This window comes from Triticum urartu, chromosome 1 (genome assembly GCF_003073215.2).
Source record: "Triticum urartu cultivar G1812 chromosome 1, Tu2.1, whole genome shotgun sequence".
NCBI classification, from domain to species: domain Eukaryota; kingdom Viridiplantae; phylum Streptophyta; class Magnoliopsida; order Poales; family Poaceae; genus Triticum; species Triticum urartu.
Genome location: NC_053022.1, coordinates 567696198 through 567713867, shown reverse-complemented (window position 1 = coordinate 567713867; position 17670 = coordinate 567696198).

Below are 17670 nucleotides of genomic sequence, written 5' to 3'. Positions count from 1 at the left end.
GTGGTAGTCGACAATCATCAGTGTTATGATCTAAACATAGCACTGCATGGTTGGCAACTGCCACTAATCAGTGGCAATTCCAAATTAGGCAACATTCAGTCACATTGTTTCTACTATCTATGTGAGGAAACACAATGGTCCTACAACATACATGAACAGTCTAACAACACCAATCTAGCATCAATCTAGTTACCAACACCAGTCTATCATCAACACCCGAGGAGCACTAATGTAACAATCTAAGAGGATGACATGCTTATGCAACAATTTTGCATCCACACCTAAGGCAGGTGCCATCTACACTATCAGCCAACAACAATCAATTGGAATTGAATCGATTCGATTGCAGTCGAATCGATTGAAATCGAATCCAATCCTAGTACTCACTAAGCAGAAACCATAAACTACATCTATGAGCAGGGGGGGGAGGTGGAACTTATTGGAGCAGTTGCCATTGGAGTGTACGCCGGTCGTGGGGCAAACCCTGGCGGAAACGCGGGGACGCCCGAAGAGGATGCCCGGCCATGCCCAGGGCCATCGCTGATGCGCCGGTGCTCCTAGTGACGCGCGAGGTAGATGAAGAGGGCGTCGTCGTCCATGGCCCTGCTGTGCTCAACATAGAAAACCCCGAGCGAGGGTAAAAAAACCTTTGGCCACTGGGGTTCCCAACAGCGGCGCACCCGATGGGGTCCCCTCCGGCGGTGCATTCGAACCCAGGACCAGCAGGCCCGGATACGGCAGTGGAGCCGGAGCGGCCGACACTGCATTGGCCGGAGGACGCGGCCTGGTGCGGAAGGGAGACGGTGCGCATATGGCCACCATCAGGTCAATGGTTGTTGGCGAGGACGGCCACCCACCGGTCTTGGATTGGGCTACTGCCCGCGATGATGGGGGTGAGAGGGGCGCGGCGGCGGGCATGCCATCAGAGGAGAGCACGAAGGGGCGGTGAGGAAAGTGAGAGAGAGCGGTGTGAATGGGGACTGGAGAGAGGGATGTGAGTTATGAGATGTCTCGTCCGTCTCCCGCGCTCCTTGATCCGTGCAGTGAAGGGGCACGCATGGCTCGAGCGAGCCTGGCTCGTCAAGAACCGCCGATTCTACCGTTCCCTCATGAACAGGTTCAGGGATGCTTTATGTTTCGTACGGTCCGAGAAGCAGACGCATGCCAGTCAACTCTCCCTTGATGTAGCATTGTTGCATAAATTACGGTCATCGCTTAGAGCATCTCCAGCCGTTCGGCCCCCCATGGCGCTAAAAAAGGGCGGTCTGGAGATGAACCGTCGCTAGGTCGGCCCCTGGGGCGACCTAGCTCCCAGTCACACCCTCAGACGCAGCCCCCAGAATGCAAAAAATTCGAACTTGGTCGTTCCCGCTCACAAAAGACGCCACAAGTCGGGCGATCGCAAGCCACAGTTCGGCGTAAAAAATAGAGCGGCAGAAGTTTGCGTGCGCATCACTCGGCGGGCTCTGCCCCAGGCGTCGGCGGAGTTGGCGTGCGCGGGCTAGGCGGTGTCGGAGCAGCCTCTGCGCTGGGCGGTGTCGGCGCGGTTTCGGTGGTGCTGGGCGTCGTGGAGGCGTCGTCACGTGGGCTTGGCGGCGGCATCGGCGTGTGCGTCGGCGTCGGCGTCGACGTGTGCGTCGGCGTCGGCGGCCTTGTCGAGGGAAGCCGGTTCAGGATGAGGCCGCGCTCCGCCAAGTACCACGCCTTGAGCGCCTCGTCGGTGCTCTGGAGCATGTCCGCCCCGCCCAGCAGGAAAGCCAGGTCGGTGTTTCTCTTCTTCGCGGCGACGTTCGTCCGAAGCAGGTCGAGCTTGACGGCGTTGCTCGACATCAACGCCGACCACCGCGCCTCGGTCTTCTCTTCACGAAGGACGGCCCGGGCCTGCGCGTCGGCGAGGTAGTGCTCGATGGACTCCTGCACTCGAGCGGTGGCCGCGTCGGCGTATTTCCCCTTCTTGGCAACTGTGTTGCTGTCCAGCCGCCCTTCCGATGCGCCAGGAGTCGGCGCGTCCGGCTTGTAGGTCTCCTTGGCTTTGTCGAGGGTGCGTCGGACTTCCGCCCACTTCTCGCACTTGTCAATGCGCTTGTAGACGTGGAGGTACTTGAATTCGGCGTCGCTGTTGCTCTGTTGGTACAGGGCGAACATGCGCAGCAACTGCGCGGAGGAACAAACAGTTGGCGCGCGTACACGGCGAAGAGAGGCGGGAGGCCGGCGTGGCATCACTAGTGCAGAACCAGGCAATAGCACCGGTTCGTAAGGCCCTTTAGTGCCGGTTCGGTAACTAAAGGTGCTAAAGGGCAACCACGTGGCACGAGCCAGCTCCGTGGGCGCGTAGGACATTAGTACCGGTTGGTAACACCGACCAGTACTACATGTTTGGGTGTGTTTTGGTTTAATTTTTATTTTTATTTTTATTTTGTGTTTTCAATTTAGTTTAGTGATTGTTTTACATTATAATGATTTGTTAAATCATTAGGTGAATGTACCGTAGATTAGTTTGACTGGATGCATGTGGATCCTAGCTAAATCATCAAGTATATGTCATATCCATATTATATATATTTGATCACCTAATTAAGTGATTAAGGTAATATGGATATGGCATATACTTGATCACTTAGCTAGAATCCATCTAGTTGAAACTAATCTGCGGTTTCTTTCATAAATAATATAATAACTCATCATCATCATCATCATCATCATATTAATATAAAAACTCTTGCATCATATATATCATCACCAATAACAGTTTTCATAGCTAGCTAAAAATCATCATATAATAGTCGTCTCATTACCACTACTTAATCATCATATAGTTATTACCGCTATCTAATCACCACCGATACTAGCTTAAAGAAGAAACATTCACTTGTACCAGAAGCAAAGATATCATCGAGTTCAACATGGTAATGATATTATAAGCGTTCATAACACCACAAAAGCAAATCACTCTTTGAGATTAAGTTCAGGACGAAGAACACGGACATGAGAGGATAAGCACTAAGAGCATGAACTAGCTAATTAATCACTCCCGCTGCTCTCTCTCAGGTAAAATAGCATAGAACATGTATCGCTTTCATGATTCATCATATTGGAGCATGCAGATGAACCTGTCTCCTAATCCTGGGTTGCGCTTCTGATTGCTGCCCCCTAGTACTTCTCTGCGATCGTTCACAATTTTTCTCCAGTCTTTTACTATTAATCATTCCTCGCTATTAGAAATCATGAATGCACTAAAGTGCATTGTAGGATATCTTGGTCGTAAGCTAACAATATTCATGGTACTTTAGTCTCGATCTAATCAGGCACAACATTCATCGGGAGTCCCAATTGAAGAACATCGTATAGTAACATACTTAGCAATGAAGTTTAGCTTAAAAAAATAATGTATGCAAAAGATGCACTGAGGAGAAATAATAGAAATCTTACCATCTCTCCTAAATATATGTGACCGTAGTTCAGTACGAACACTATTGGTCGCATGTTTTGAGTACTAACATTTCTAAGTGCAGGAAAAAAATTGTCTTGACAGCATCAAGATCCTCAAGCCATGAAACATAATGACTTGTCTCCTCGCAATTTAGTTCAGCCCCGGGACAGTGGACGGTCCTGTCTACCAAGCGCCGGACATGTTTGCTTGATTGGAAATAAGCTGTCAATATAAATTGAAATCTATTAATTATTCAACTAGTTCAAATAATCTCATATCGAAGACATAAATATGGTTGAGAAACTCACATAATGATAGAACTGGAGGCGTCTGCACATCGACCCAGATGTCTCTATTATCTTCAATATCATTTTCCAGACGAATATCAAAGGTGATAACCATATCAGGCTCAAATGCATAAGCCTTGCATAGTGCTTGCCAAGTTTTGCATTCAAAATAGGTGTATGTGTCTGCATTGTATAATTTGACGTTAAAGGTATAACCATGCTCGGTCTTCAAGTAAACTCTTTTTACCTCCATAGTTTCGTTAGGACTGAAACCTATCTTATCCAAGACAAAAATTCTTGCATGGCAGGGGATACGCTAGTAGAATAGTGAAAAATTAAAATTAAAAGTTGAAGCAAATGAAGCATAAGTCATGCTTAATTACAAAAAAGACTTGTCGTTGTGACTTACTGTATCCACTTCGAAATTCTCATCCAGCTTGATGCTGAAGCGTCTATCATCAACTAGAAAATTTCTGCCGCACAGGCCGCGCTGGTCTTCGCAGTATTCGCACATAATGAAATCGTGTTCTTCATCAGACGACATTCCTATGTTCATAGGTGAAACATTAAACAGTTATTAGTTCTATTAATTCAACTAATTCTGTTAAATCAACTAGTTCAACTAATTAATTGAGCTAATTCTGTTGGAAATATGCCCTAGAGGCAATAATAAGATGGTTATTATTATATTTCTTTGTTCATGATAATTGTCTATTGTTCATTCTATAATTGTGTTATCCGGAAATCGTAATACATGTGTGAATACATAGACCACAGCACGTCCCTAGTGAGCCTCTAGTTGACTAGCTCATTGATCAAAAGATAGTCATGGTTTCCTGACTATGGACATTGGATGTCATTGATAACGGGATCACATCATTAGGAGAATGATGTGATGGACAAGACCCAATCCTAAGCTTAGCTCAAAGATCGTGTAGTTCGTTTGCTGTAGCTTTTCTAAATGTCAAGTATCATTTCCTTAGACCATGAGATTGTCCAACTCCCGGATACCGTAGGAGTGCCTTGGGTGTGCCAAACGTCACAACGTAACTGGGTGACTATAAAGGTACATTACAGGTATCTCCGAAAGTGTCTGTTGGGTTGGCATGAATCGAGACTGGGATTTGTCACTCCGCATGACGGAGAGGTATCTCTGGGCCCACTCGGTAATGCATCATCATAATGAGCTCAATGTGGTCAAGTGGTTGATCACGGGATCATGCATTATGGTACGAGTAAAGTGACTTGCCTGTAACGAGACTGAACAAGGTATTGGGATACCGAGGATCGAGTCTCGGGCAAGTAACGTACCGATTGACAAAGGGAATTGAATACGGGATTGATTAAGTCCTCGACATCGTGGTTCATCCGATGAGGTCATCGAGGAGCATGTGGGAGCCAACATGGGTATCTAGATCCCGCTGTTGGTTATTGACCGGAGAGTCGTCTCGGTCATGTCTGCTTGTCTCCCGAACCCGTAGGGTCTACACACTTAAGGTTCGGTGACGCTAGGGTTGTAGAGATATTAGTATGCAGTAACCCGAAAGTTGTTCGGAGTCCCAGATGAGATCCCGGACGTCACGAGGAGTTCCGGAATGGTCCGGAGGTGAAGAATTATATATAGGAAGTGCAGTTTCGGCCATCGGGAAGGATCCGGAGTCACCGGTATTGTACCGGGACCACCGGATAGGTCCCGGGGGTCCATCGGGTGGGGCCACCCATCCCGGAGGGCCCCGTGGGCTGAAGTGGGGAGGGAACCAGCCCCTAGTGGGCTGGTGCGCCCCCCCTTTGGGTCCCCCCTGCGCCTAGGGTTGGAAACCCTAGGGTGGGGGGCGCCTCCACTTGCCTTGGGGGGCAAGCCTCCCCCTTGGCCGCCGCCCCCCCCCCAAGGAGATCCCATCTCCTAGGGCCGGCGCCCCCCCCAAGGGGGCCTATATAAAGGAGGGGGGAGGGAGGGCAGCCACACCCCAAGTCTTGGCGCCTCCCTCTCCCCTGCTACACCTCTCCCTCTCGCAGAAGCTCGGCGAAGCCCTGCTGCGATCACTGCTGCATCCACCACCACGCCGTCGTGCTGCTGGATCTCCATCAACCTCTCCTTCCCCCTTGCTGGATCAAGAAGGAGGAGACGTCATCCGCTCCGTACATGTGTTGAACGCGGAGGTGTCGTCCGTTCGGCGCTTGGTCATCGGTGATTTGGATCACGGCGAGTATAACTCCATCATCCCCGTTCTCTTGAACGCTTCCTCTCGTGATCTACAAGGGTATGTAGATGCACTCCTATCTCCCTCGTTGCTAGATGACTCCATAGATTGATCTTGTTGATGCGTAGAAAATTTTAAAATTCTGCTACGTTCCCCAACAGTGGCATCATGAGCTAGGTCTATGCGTAGTTACTATGCACGAGTAGAACACAAAGTAGTTGTGGGCGTCGATATTGTCAATTTGCTTGCCGTTACTAGTCTTATCTTGATTCGGCGGCATCGTGGGATGAAGCGTCCCAGACCAACCTTACACGTACGCTTACGTGAGACCGGTTCCACCGACTAACATGCACTAGTTGCATAAGGTGGCTGGCGGGTTTCTGTCTCTCCCACTTTAGTCGGATCGGATTCGATGAACAGGGTCCTTATGAAGGGTAAATAGAAATTGGCAATTCACGTTCTGGTTTTGGCGTTGGTAAGAAACGTTCTTGCTAGAAACCTATAGCAGCCATGTAAAAACTTGCAACAACAATTAGAGGACGTCTAACTTGTTTTTGCAGCAAGTGTTTTGTGATGTGATATGGCCAAAGGTTGTGATGAATGATGAATGATATATGTGATGTATGAGATTGATCATGTTCTTGTAATAGGAATCACGACTTGCATGTCGATGAGTATGACAACCGGCAGGAGCAATAGGAGTTGTCTTTATTTATTTATGACCTACGTGTCAACATAAACGTCATGTAATTACTTTACTTTATTGCTAAAGCGTTAGCCATAGTAGTAGAAGTAATAGATGATGAGACAACTTCAAGAAGACACGATGATGGAGATCATGATGATGGAGATCATGGTGTCATGCCGGTGACAACGATGATCATGGAGCCCCGAAGATGGAGATCAAAGGAGCAAATGATATTGGCCATATCATGTCACTATTTAATTGCATGTGATGTTTATCATGTTTTACATCTTATTTGCTTAGAACGACGGTAGCTTAAATAAGATGATCCCTCGTAATAATTTCAAGAAAGTGTTCCCCCTAACTGTGCACTGTTGCGAAGGTTCGTTGTTTCGAAGCACCATGTGATGATCGGGTGTGATAGATTCTAACGTTCGAATACAATGGGTGTAAGACAAATTTACACACGCAATACACTTAGGTTGACTTGACGAGCCTAGCATGTACAGACATGGCCTCTGAACACAGAAGACCGAAAGGTCGAGCATGAGTCGTATAGAAGATACGATCAACATGAAGATGTTCACCGATGTTGACTAGTCCGTCTCACGTGATGATCGGACACGGCCTAATTAACTCGGATCATGTTATACTTAGATGACTGGAGGGATGTCTATCTGAGTGGGAGTTCATTTAATAATTTGATTAGATGAACTTAATTATCATGAACTTAGTCTAAAATCTTTACAATATGTCTTGTAGATCAAATGGCCCACGTTGTCCTCAACTTCAACGCGTTCCTAGAGAAAACCAAACTGAAAGACGATGGCAGCAACTATACGGACTGGGTCCGGAACCTGAGGATCATCATCATAGCTGCCAAGAAAGATTATGTCCTAGAAGCACCGCTTGGTGATGCACCCATCCCAGAGAACCAAGACGTTATGAACGCTTGGCAGCAGCGTGCTGATGATTACTCCCTCGTTCAGTGCGGCATGCTTTACAGCTTAGAACCGGGGCTCCAAAAGCGTTTTGAGAGACACGGAGCATATGAGATGTTCGAAGAGCTGAAAATGGTTTTTCAAGCTCATGCCCGGGTCGAGAGATATGAAGTCTCCGACAAGTTCTTCAGCTGTAAATTGGCGGAAACTAGTTCTGTCAGTGAGCACATACTCACAATGTCTGGGTTACATAACCGCTTGACTCAGCTGGGAGTTAATCTCCCGGATGACACGGTCATTGACAGAATCCTTTAGTCGCTTCCACCGAGCTACAAGAGCTTTGTGATGAACTTCAATATGCAGGGGATGGAAAAGACCATTCCTGAGGTATATTCAATGCTGAAATCAACGGAGGTAGAAATCAAAAAGGAACATCAAGTGTTGATGGTGAATAAAACTACTAAGTTCAAGAAAGGCAAGGGTAAAAAGAACTTCAAGAAGGACGGCAAGGCAGTTGCCGCGCCCGGTAAGCAAGCTGCTGGGAAGAAGCCAAAGAATGGACCCAAGCCCGAGACTGAGTGTTTTTATTGCAAGGGAAGTGGTCACTGGAAGCGGAACTGCCCGAAATACTTAGCGGACAAGAAGGCCGACAACGTGAAAGGTATATGTGATATACATGTAATTGATGTGTACCTTACCAGTACTCATAGTAGCTCCTGGGTATTTGATACCGGTGTGGTTGCTCACATTTGTAACTCAAAGCAGGAGCTGCGGAATAAGCGGAGACTGGCGAAGGACGAGGTGACGATGCGCGTCGGGAATGGTTCCAAGGTCGATGTGATCGCCATCGGCATGCTACCTCTACATTTACCTACGGGATTAGTTTTAAACCTCAATAATTGTTATTTAGTGCCAGCTTTGAGCATGAACATTGTATCAGGATCTCGTTTGATTCGAGATGGCTACTCATTTAAATCCGAGAATAATGGTTGTTCTATTTATATGAGAGATATGTTTTATGGTCATGCTCCGATGGCGAATGGTTTATTCTTAATGAATCTCGAGCGTAATGCTACACATATTCATAGTGTGAATACCAAAAGATGTAAGGTTGATAATGATAGTCCCACATACTTGTGGCATTGCCGCCTTGGTCACATAGGTGTCAAACGCATGAAGAAGCTCCATGCAGATGGACTTTTAGAGTCTCTTGATTACGAATCATTTGACACGTGCGAACCATGCCTCATGGGTAAAATGACCAAGACTCCGTTCTTAGGAACAATGGAGCGAGCAACCAACTTATTGGAAATCATACATACCGATGTGTGCGGTCCAATGAGTGTTGAGGCTCGCGGTGGCTATCGTTATGTTCTCACCCTGACTGATGACTTGAGTAGATATGGGTATGTCTACTTAATGAAACACAAGTCTGAGACCTTTGAAAAGTTCAAGGAATTTCAGAGTGAGGTTGAGAATCAACGTGACAGAAAAATCAAGTTCTTGCGATCAAATCGTGGGGGAGAATACTTGAGTCATGAATTTGGCACACACTTAAGAAAATGTGGAATAGTTTCACAACTAACGCCGCCTGGAACACCTCAGCGTAATGGTGTGTCCGAACGTCGTAATCGCACTCTATTAGATATGGTGCGATCTATGATGTCTCTTACCGATTTACCGCTATCATTTTGGGGCTATGCTTTAGAGACTGCCGCATTCACTTTAAATAGGGCTCCGTCGAAATCCGTTGAGACGACACCGTATGAATTATGGTTTGGGAAGAAACCTAAGCTGTCATTTCTAAAAGTTTGGGGATGCGATGCTTATGTCAAGAAACTTCAACCTGAAAAGCTCGAACCCAAGTCGGATAAATGCGTCTTCATAGGATACCCTAAAGAAACTGTTGGGTATACCTTCTACCTCAGATCCGAAGGCAAGATCTTTGTTGCCAAGAATGGGTCCTTTCTAGAGAAAGAGTTTCTCTCGAAAGAAATAAGTGGGAGGAAGGTAGAACTTGATGAAGTATTACCTCTTGAACCGGTAAGTGGCGCAGCTCAAGAAAATGTTCCTGAGGTGCCTGCACCGACTAGAGAGGAAGTTGATGATGATCATGAAACTTCAGATCAAGTTGCTACTGAACTTTGTAGGTCCACAAGGACACGTTCCGCACCAGAGTGGTACGGCAACCCTGTCTTGGAAATCATGTTGTTAGACAACGGTGAACCTTCAAACTATGAAGAAGCAATGGCGGGCCCGGATTCCGACAAATGGCTGGAAGCCATGAAATCCGAGATAGGATCCATGTATGAAAACGAAGTATGGACTTTGACTGACTTGCCCGATGATTGGCGAGCCATAGAAAATAAATGGATCTTTAAGAAGAAGACATACGCGGATGGTAATGTGACCATCTATAAAGCTCGGCTTGTCGCTAAGGGTTATCGACAAGTTCAAGGGGTTGACTACGATGAGACTTTCTCACCCGTAGCGAAGCTGAAGTCCGTCCGAATCATGTTAGCAATTGCCGCATTCTATGATTATGAGATATGGCAAATGGACGTAAAAACAGCATTCCTTAATGGTTTCCTTAAGGAAGAATTGTATATGATGTAGCCGGAAGGTTTTTTCGATCCTAAGAATGCTGATAAGGTGTGCAAGCTCCAACGCTCGATTTATGGGCTGGTGCAAGCATCTCGGAGTTGGAACATTCGCTTTGATGAGATGATCAAAGCATTTGGATTTATGCAGACTTATGGAGAAGCATGCATTTACAAGAAAGTGAGTGGGAGCTCTGTAGCATTTCTCATATTGTATGTGGATGACATACTGTTGATGGGAAATGATATAGAATTCTTGGAAAGCATAAAGGCCTACTTGAACAAGTGTTTTTCAATGAAGGACCTTGGAGAAGCTGCTTATATATTAGGCATCAAGATCTATAGAGATAGATCGAGACGCCTCATTGGTCTTTCACAGAGTACGTACCTTGACAAGATGTTGAAGAAGTTCAAAATGGATCAGTCAAAGAAGGGGTTCTTGCCTGTATTGCAAGGTACGAGATTGAGCATGGCTCAATGCCCGACCACGGCAGAAGATAGAGAAAAGATGAGTGTCGTCCCCTATGCCTCGGCCATAGGGTCTATCATGTATGCTATGATGTGTACCAGACCTGATGTAAACCTTGCCGTAAGTTTGGTAGGAAGGTACCAAAGTAATCCCGGCATGGAACACTGGACAGTGGTCAAGAATATCCTGAAGTACCTAAAAAGGACTAAGGAAATGTTTCTCGTTTATGGAGGTGACGATGAGCTCGTCGTAAAGGGTTACGTCGATGCTAGCTTCGACACAGATCTGGATGACTCTAAGTCACAAACCGGATACGTGTATATTTTGAATGGTGGGGCAGTAAGCTGGTGCAGTTGCAAGCAAAGCATTGCGGCGGGATCTACATGTGAAGCGGAGTACACGGCAGCCTCGGAGGCAGCACACGAAGCAGTCTGGGTGAAGGAGTTCATTACCGACCTAGGAGTCATACCCAACGCGTCGGGCCCGATGACTCTCTTCTGTGACAACACTGGAGCTATTGCCCTTGCCAAGGAGCCCAGGTTTCACAGGAAGACCAGGCATATCAAGCGTCACTTCAACTCCATTCGTGAAAGTGTTCAAAATGGAGACATAGAGATTTGTAAAGTACATACGGACCTGAATGTAGCAGATCCGTTGACTAAACCTCTCCCTAGAGCAAAACATGATCAACACCAGAACGGCATGTGTGTTCGATTCATCACAATGTAACTAGAATATTGACTCTAGTGCAAGTGGGAGACTGTTGGAAATATGCCCTAGAGGCAATAATAAGATGGTCATTATTATATTTCTTTGTTCATGATAATTGTCTATTGTTCATGCTATAATTGTGTTATCCGGAAATCGTAATACATGTGTGAATACATAGACCACAGCACGTCCCTAGTGAGCCTCTAGTTGACTAGCTCGTTGATCAAAAGATAGTCATGGTTTCCTGACTATGGACATTGGATGTCATTGATAACGGGATCACATCATTAGGAGAATGATGTGATGGACAAGACCCAATCCTAAGCTTAGCTCAAAGATCGTGTAGTTTGTTTGCTGTAGCTTTTTTGAATGTCAAGTATCATTTCCTTAGACCATGAGATTGTGCAACTCCCGGATACCGTGGGAGTGCCTTGGGTGTGCCAAACGTCACAACGTAACTGGGTGACTATAAAGGTACATTACAGGTATCTCTGAAAGTGTCTGTTGGGTTGGCACGAATCGAGACTGGTATTTGTCACTCCATATGACGGAGAGGTATCTCTGGGCCCACTCGGTAATGCATCATCATAATGAGCTCAATGTGGTCAAGTGGTTGATCACGGGATCATGCATTACGGTACGAGTAAAGTGACTTGCCTGTAACGAGACTGAACAAGGTATTGGGATACCGACGATCGAGTCTCGGGCAAGTAACGTACCGATTGACAAAGGGAATTGAATACGGGATTGATTAAGTCCTCGACATCGTGGTTCATCCGATGAGATCATCAAGGAGCATGTGGGAGCCAACATGGGTATCCAGATCCCGCTGTTGGTTATTGACCGAAGAGTCGTCTCGGTCATGTCTGCTTGTCTCCCGAACCCGTAGGGTCTACACACTTAAGGTTCGGTGACGCTAGGGTTGTAGAGATATTAGTATGCAGCAACCCGAAAGTTGTTCGGAGTCCCGGATGAGATCCCGGATGTCACGAGGAGTTCCGGAATGGTCCGGAGGTGAAGAATTATATATAGGAAGTGCAGTTTCGTCCATCGGGAAGGATTCGGAGTCACCGGTATTGTACCGGGACCACCGGATGGGTCCCGGGGGTCCACCGGGTGGAGCCACCCATCCCGGAGGGCCCCGTGGGCTGAAGTGGGGAGTGAACCAGCCCCTAGTGGGCTGGTGCGCCCCCCCTTTGGGCCCCCCTGCGGCTAGGGTTGGAAACCCTAGGGTGGGGGCCGCCTCCACTTGCCTTGGAGGGCAAGCCTCCCCCTTGGCCGCCGCCCGCCAAGGAGATCCCATCTCCTAGGGTTGGCGCCCCCCAGGGGGCCTATATAAAGGAGGGGGGAGGGAGGGCAGCCACACCCCAAGTCTTGGTGCCTCCCTCTCCCCTGCTACACCTCTCCCTCTCGCAGAAGCTCGGCGAAGCCCTGCTGCGATCACTGCTGCATCCACCACCACACCATCGTGCTGCTGGATCTCCATCAACCTCTCCTCCCCCCTTGCTGGATCAAGAAGGAGGAGACGTCATCCGCTCCGTACGTGTGTTGAACGCGGAGGTGTAGTCCGTTCGGCGCTTGGTCATCGGTGATTTGGATCACGGCGAGTACGACTCCATCATCCCCGTTCTCTTGAACGCTTCCGCTCGTGATCTACAAGGGTATGTAGATGCACTCCTCTCTCCCTCGTTGCTAGATGACTCCATAGATTGATCTTGGTGATGCGTAGAAAATTTTAAAATTCTGCTACGTTCCCCAACAAATTCAACTAAGCACTTACGAAAAATATACCTAAATAAAGTAGCTCATCTAATTCAACTAACTAGTTCAACTAATTAATTCAACTAATTCAACTAAACTAGTTCTATTAATTTTCTTACTAAAAATAAGGTAGCTAGTTCTATATAATAATATGTTAATTAGATAATCAAATCTCATATAACTAAATTAAATATAGACCTAACATATAATTTATATCTAATTCATCTAACATTTGACATTAATATCTAATATATGTTCATATATAGGTGAAACATTAAACACTTACTAGTTATATTAATTCAACTAAATAAACTAGTTCTATTAATTCAACTAAGCATTTACTAAAAATAAACTAGTTCTATTAATTTCTTACTAAAATAAAGTAGATAGTTCTATATAGTAATATTTTGATTAGATCATCATATCTCATATACCTAAATTTTCTTACTAAAAATAACTAGTTCTATTAATTCAACTAATTCAACTAAGAATTTACTAAAAATAAACTAGTTCTATTAATTTTCTTACTAAAATATGTAAAGTAGACAATTTTATAACATTTATATATAATTGACATTTCTAATATTTCTATAACTAAAAACAGAAAAATTTCTAACATTTTTATAAATAAAAAACATAAAAATTTCTATAACTAAAAAACTAAAAAAACAATGTGTGTGTGTGTGGACATGGCGGTCGGGGCAGGATCTCACCGGCGAGGCGAGGCGACGGGGGCGGCGACAGGGACGGCGACGGGCGGCGCCGACGGGGATGGTGACGACGGGGATGGCGACGACGGGGATGGGGACGGGGTGGCGACAACGGGGACGGGGACGGACCGGGCGGTGACGACGGGACGACAGGGCGGGGCGCGGCGACGGGGACGGGGACGGCCAGGGCGGGGACGACGGGGACGGGGACGGGGCGGCGACGGGGGCAGCGACGGGGGCGGCGAGCGATGGGACAGAGGAGAAGAAGCAGATGAGAAACTGAATTTTTTGAAGTGTTTTCTTATATAGGATGGGCCTTAAGTACTGGTTGGAGCCACCAACCGGTACTAAAGGTTGTGCGCTGCCCCCCGCGGTGCACAAAGTTTAGTCCCACCTCACCGGGCGAAGGGCAGCCGCTGGTTTATAAACCCAGCCGCGGCTGCCCTTTCAAACTCCTCTATAAAGCAGGCTTCTGTGCCTAACTACGGTGCGCTGCCCTGTGAGTTTGCTGGGCCTTGTGGGCCTGAAATTGCATGCCCGTGGTCAAGCAGGTCCACAGGGCGGCGCCCCAAATTTTTTTATATAGTTTTCTTCTTTTCTACTTTATTTTTTCTTCCATTTATCTCTGAGTAGTTTTTTTCTTTTCTGCTATATTTATTTTCTTCTATTTATTTCTGAGTAGTTTTTTTATATAGTTTTTTTCTTTTCTGCTATAGTTTTTTTCTTTTCTGCTATTTTTTCTTTTCTGCTTTTTTCCTTTTCTGCTTTATTTATTTTCTTCTATTCATTTATTTTTATATACCATGCCAAGTTGATGGTTGAAAGTTGATGATGTCACTTTGAATGCTGCATACTGAACGCAAAAGAAGAAAACATTGAAGTGCCCATGAAACAGATGAGTTCTCGTCCGAAACCCTAATACTCCGAAAGAGATTGTCCAGTTTGTACACGAAGTGCGTCCAGTTTTTGCCGTGACCCTCTCTACTCTTTCGCACATGCTATGCGGATGAAATGATGATACAATGCCAAGTTTCAACATTTTCACAGTTCATTTTGTAGTGATCTTCAATTTCACGGTCATTTAGCTCTCTAAACAATTAGGTAAATGACTGAAAAACAACAAATGTAGTCAGAACATGTTGGAAATTGATGACCTCGCTTTGAATGCTGCATACTGAATGCAAAAGAAGTCCGGAGTTCAAATAAGTTTAAAAACATTGAAGTGCCCATGTAACAGATGAGTTCTCGTCCAAAACCCTGATACTCCGAAAGAGATTGTCCAGTTTGTACACGAAGTGCGTCCAGTTTTTGTCGTGACCCTCTCTACTCTTTGGCACATGCTATGCGGGTGAAATGATGATACCATTCCAAGTTTCAACATTTTCACAGTTCATTTTGTAGTGATTTTCAATTTCACGGTCATTTAGCTCTCTAAACAATTAGGTAAATGACTGAAAAACAACAAATGTAGTCAGAACATATTGGAAATTGATGACGTCGCTTTGAATGCTGCATACTGAACGCAAAAGAAGTCCAAAGTTCAAATAAGTTTAAAAAACATTGAAGTGCCCATGTAACAGATGAGTTCTCGTTCGAAACCCTGATACTCCGAAAGAGATTGTCCAGTTTGTACACGAAGTGTGTCTAGTTTTTGCCGTGGCCCTCTGAAAGGATCGATAAGGTTGACTAGAGGGGGGTGAATAGGCAACTACCAATTTTTAGCTTTTCTTTACCAAATTAAACTTTGCATCAAAGTAGGTTGTCTAGATGTGCAACTAGGTGAACAACCTATATGATGCAATAACAACAAGCATACAAGCAAGCAAGGGAAGGAACACTAAAGATCTAGCACAAGTAAAGGTAAGAGATAACCAAGAGTGGATCCGGTGAAGACGAGGATGTGTTACTGAAGTTCCTTCCTTTTGAGGGGAAGTACGTCTCCGTTGGAGCGGTGGGGAGGCCAAAACCCCCCAAAAAAAGCCACTAGGGCCACCGTATTCTCCTCACGCCCTCACACAATGCGAGATGCCGTGATTCCACTATTGGAGCCCTTGAAGGCGGCGACCGAACCTTTACAAACAAGGTTGGGGCAATCTCCACAACTTAATTGGAGGCTCCCAACAAGACCACGAAGCTTCACCACAATGGAATATGGCTCCGAGGTGACCTCAACCGTCTAGGGTGCTCAAACACCCAAGAGTAACAAGATCCGCTAGGGATGAGTGGGGGAATCGAAAATCCCTTGGTGGAAGTGTAGATCGGGGCCTTCTCAACCACTCCCGAGCCAACCAACAAGTTTTATTGGCTAGAGAGATAGATCGGGCGAAAATGGAGCTTGGAGTATTTAATGGAGCTTGAGCAATAACTTGGGGGAGGAAGAGGTAGGTGAGAAGGAAGAAGGGGGACTCCCTTTTATAGTGGGGGCAACACTCCCGTTGCCCCCCACCAACCAGCCCCGCACAGGGCGGTACTACCGCTGAGAGGGGGCGGTACTACCGCCAGGACAGCGGTACTGCCGCCCCAGCCAGCGGTACTGCCGCGCCGAGCAGACTAGTAGGGAATGGACCCAAATGCGGTACTACCGCGGTGGTAGGGCGGTACTACCGCTCCTGGAACGGTACTACCGCCACTACAACCGTGACTAGTGCCGCAAAACCCGACACGAGAAAAAGACCTCTCGAATCGAGGCGGTAGGAGCCAGACTGCCCGGCGGTACTATGGCCGCAGGGTCAAGGGCGGTACTACCGCTATGGAGCGGTACTGCCGCTTGTGACCCTTCGGCCGTACTACCGCTGGGGCGCAAAAGAGAGAGAGAGAATCTCTTCAAAGATGCCGAGGACGATGCGGAGGTGCCAGGCACCCCAGCGGTACTACTGCTGTGGAGTCATGGGCAGTACTACCGCTGTGGAGCGGTACTGCCGCTTGTGGCTCCTCAGCGGTACTACCGCTGGGTGCACGGTACTACCGCTTGGACCCAGACAGGACAAGGGAGAGAGAAGAGAACTCTACAAGGGAATGGAAAAGCTTGGAGGGTGAGAAGCTGATGTGTACGTGATGATTCCACCCATGCAATACCCCAGCGGACCCCCCCCCCTTGATAGTACGGTGCCCTCTACGCAACTAGTCCATCGAGAAAGAAACGAAAGAGCTACACCGCCTTGAAATACACTCCGAGGGGAAGAACGCGTCTCGTGCCAGGGGAGAATCTGTGAATTAGTCAAAGCACAAGATTAGTCCGCAAACATGTTGTCATCAATCACCAAAACTACCTTGAGAGAGATATGCCGTAACAATCTCCCCCTTTTTGGTGGATTGATGACAACAAGGGATTTGCGCAAGGAAAAGAATTAAAACGAATAAAACTATGAACTACAAAATATAGACGGGCTCCCCCAGAATGTGTGCACCAAGATAAGGCACGACACACACATTCGGATCAACACTCCCCCTATATTTTTATAGTCCAACAACACTAAGCACAAGATATATAAGAGAAGAGAATAAACAGGACAAGCATGCATCTCATAATAAACTACAGTACTCTGAAGTGACATAAGTAATAAGATAGCGATAGGGAGCATATGTCTCACACCATATGTCTAGAACTGAGGACTCACACCAAACCAAACCAAAAGAAACACACAAGAAACCACAAGGCGAGCATGACACAAGAAACAAATCCCTACACTCTCTCCCCCTTTGGCAGCGAGACACCAAAAAGGGCAAAGAGGGACACTACGACTCCAGGTGATGGGAGAGGAAGGTCTCGAACATCACATCTCTGCATCTTCATCATGGGTCGAAAACTGCTCGGCATCGGAGTCGGTCCAGTGGCAATTCTAATGAATCCAGTCCTCCTCTTCAGTGATCTGACC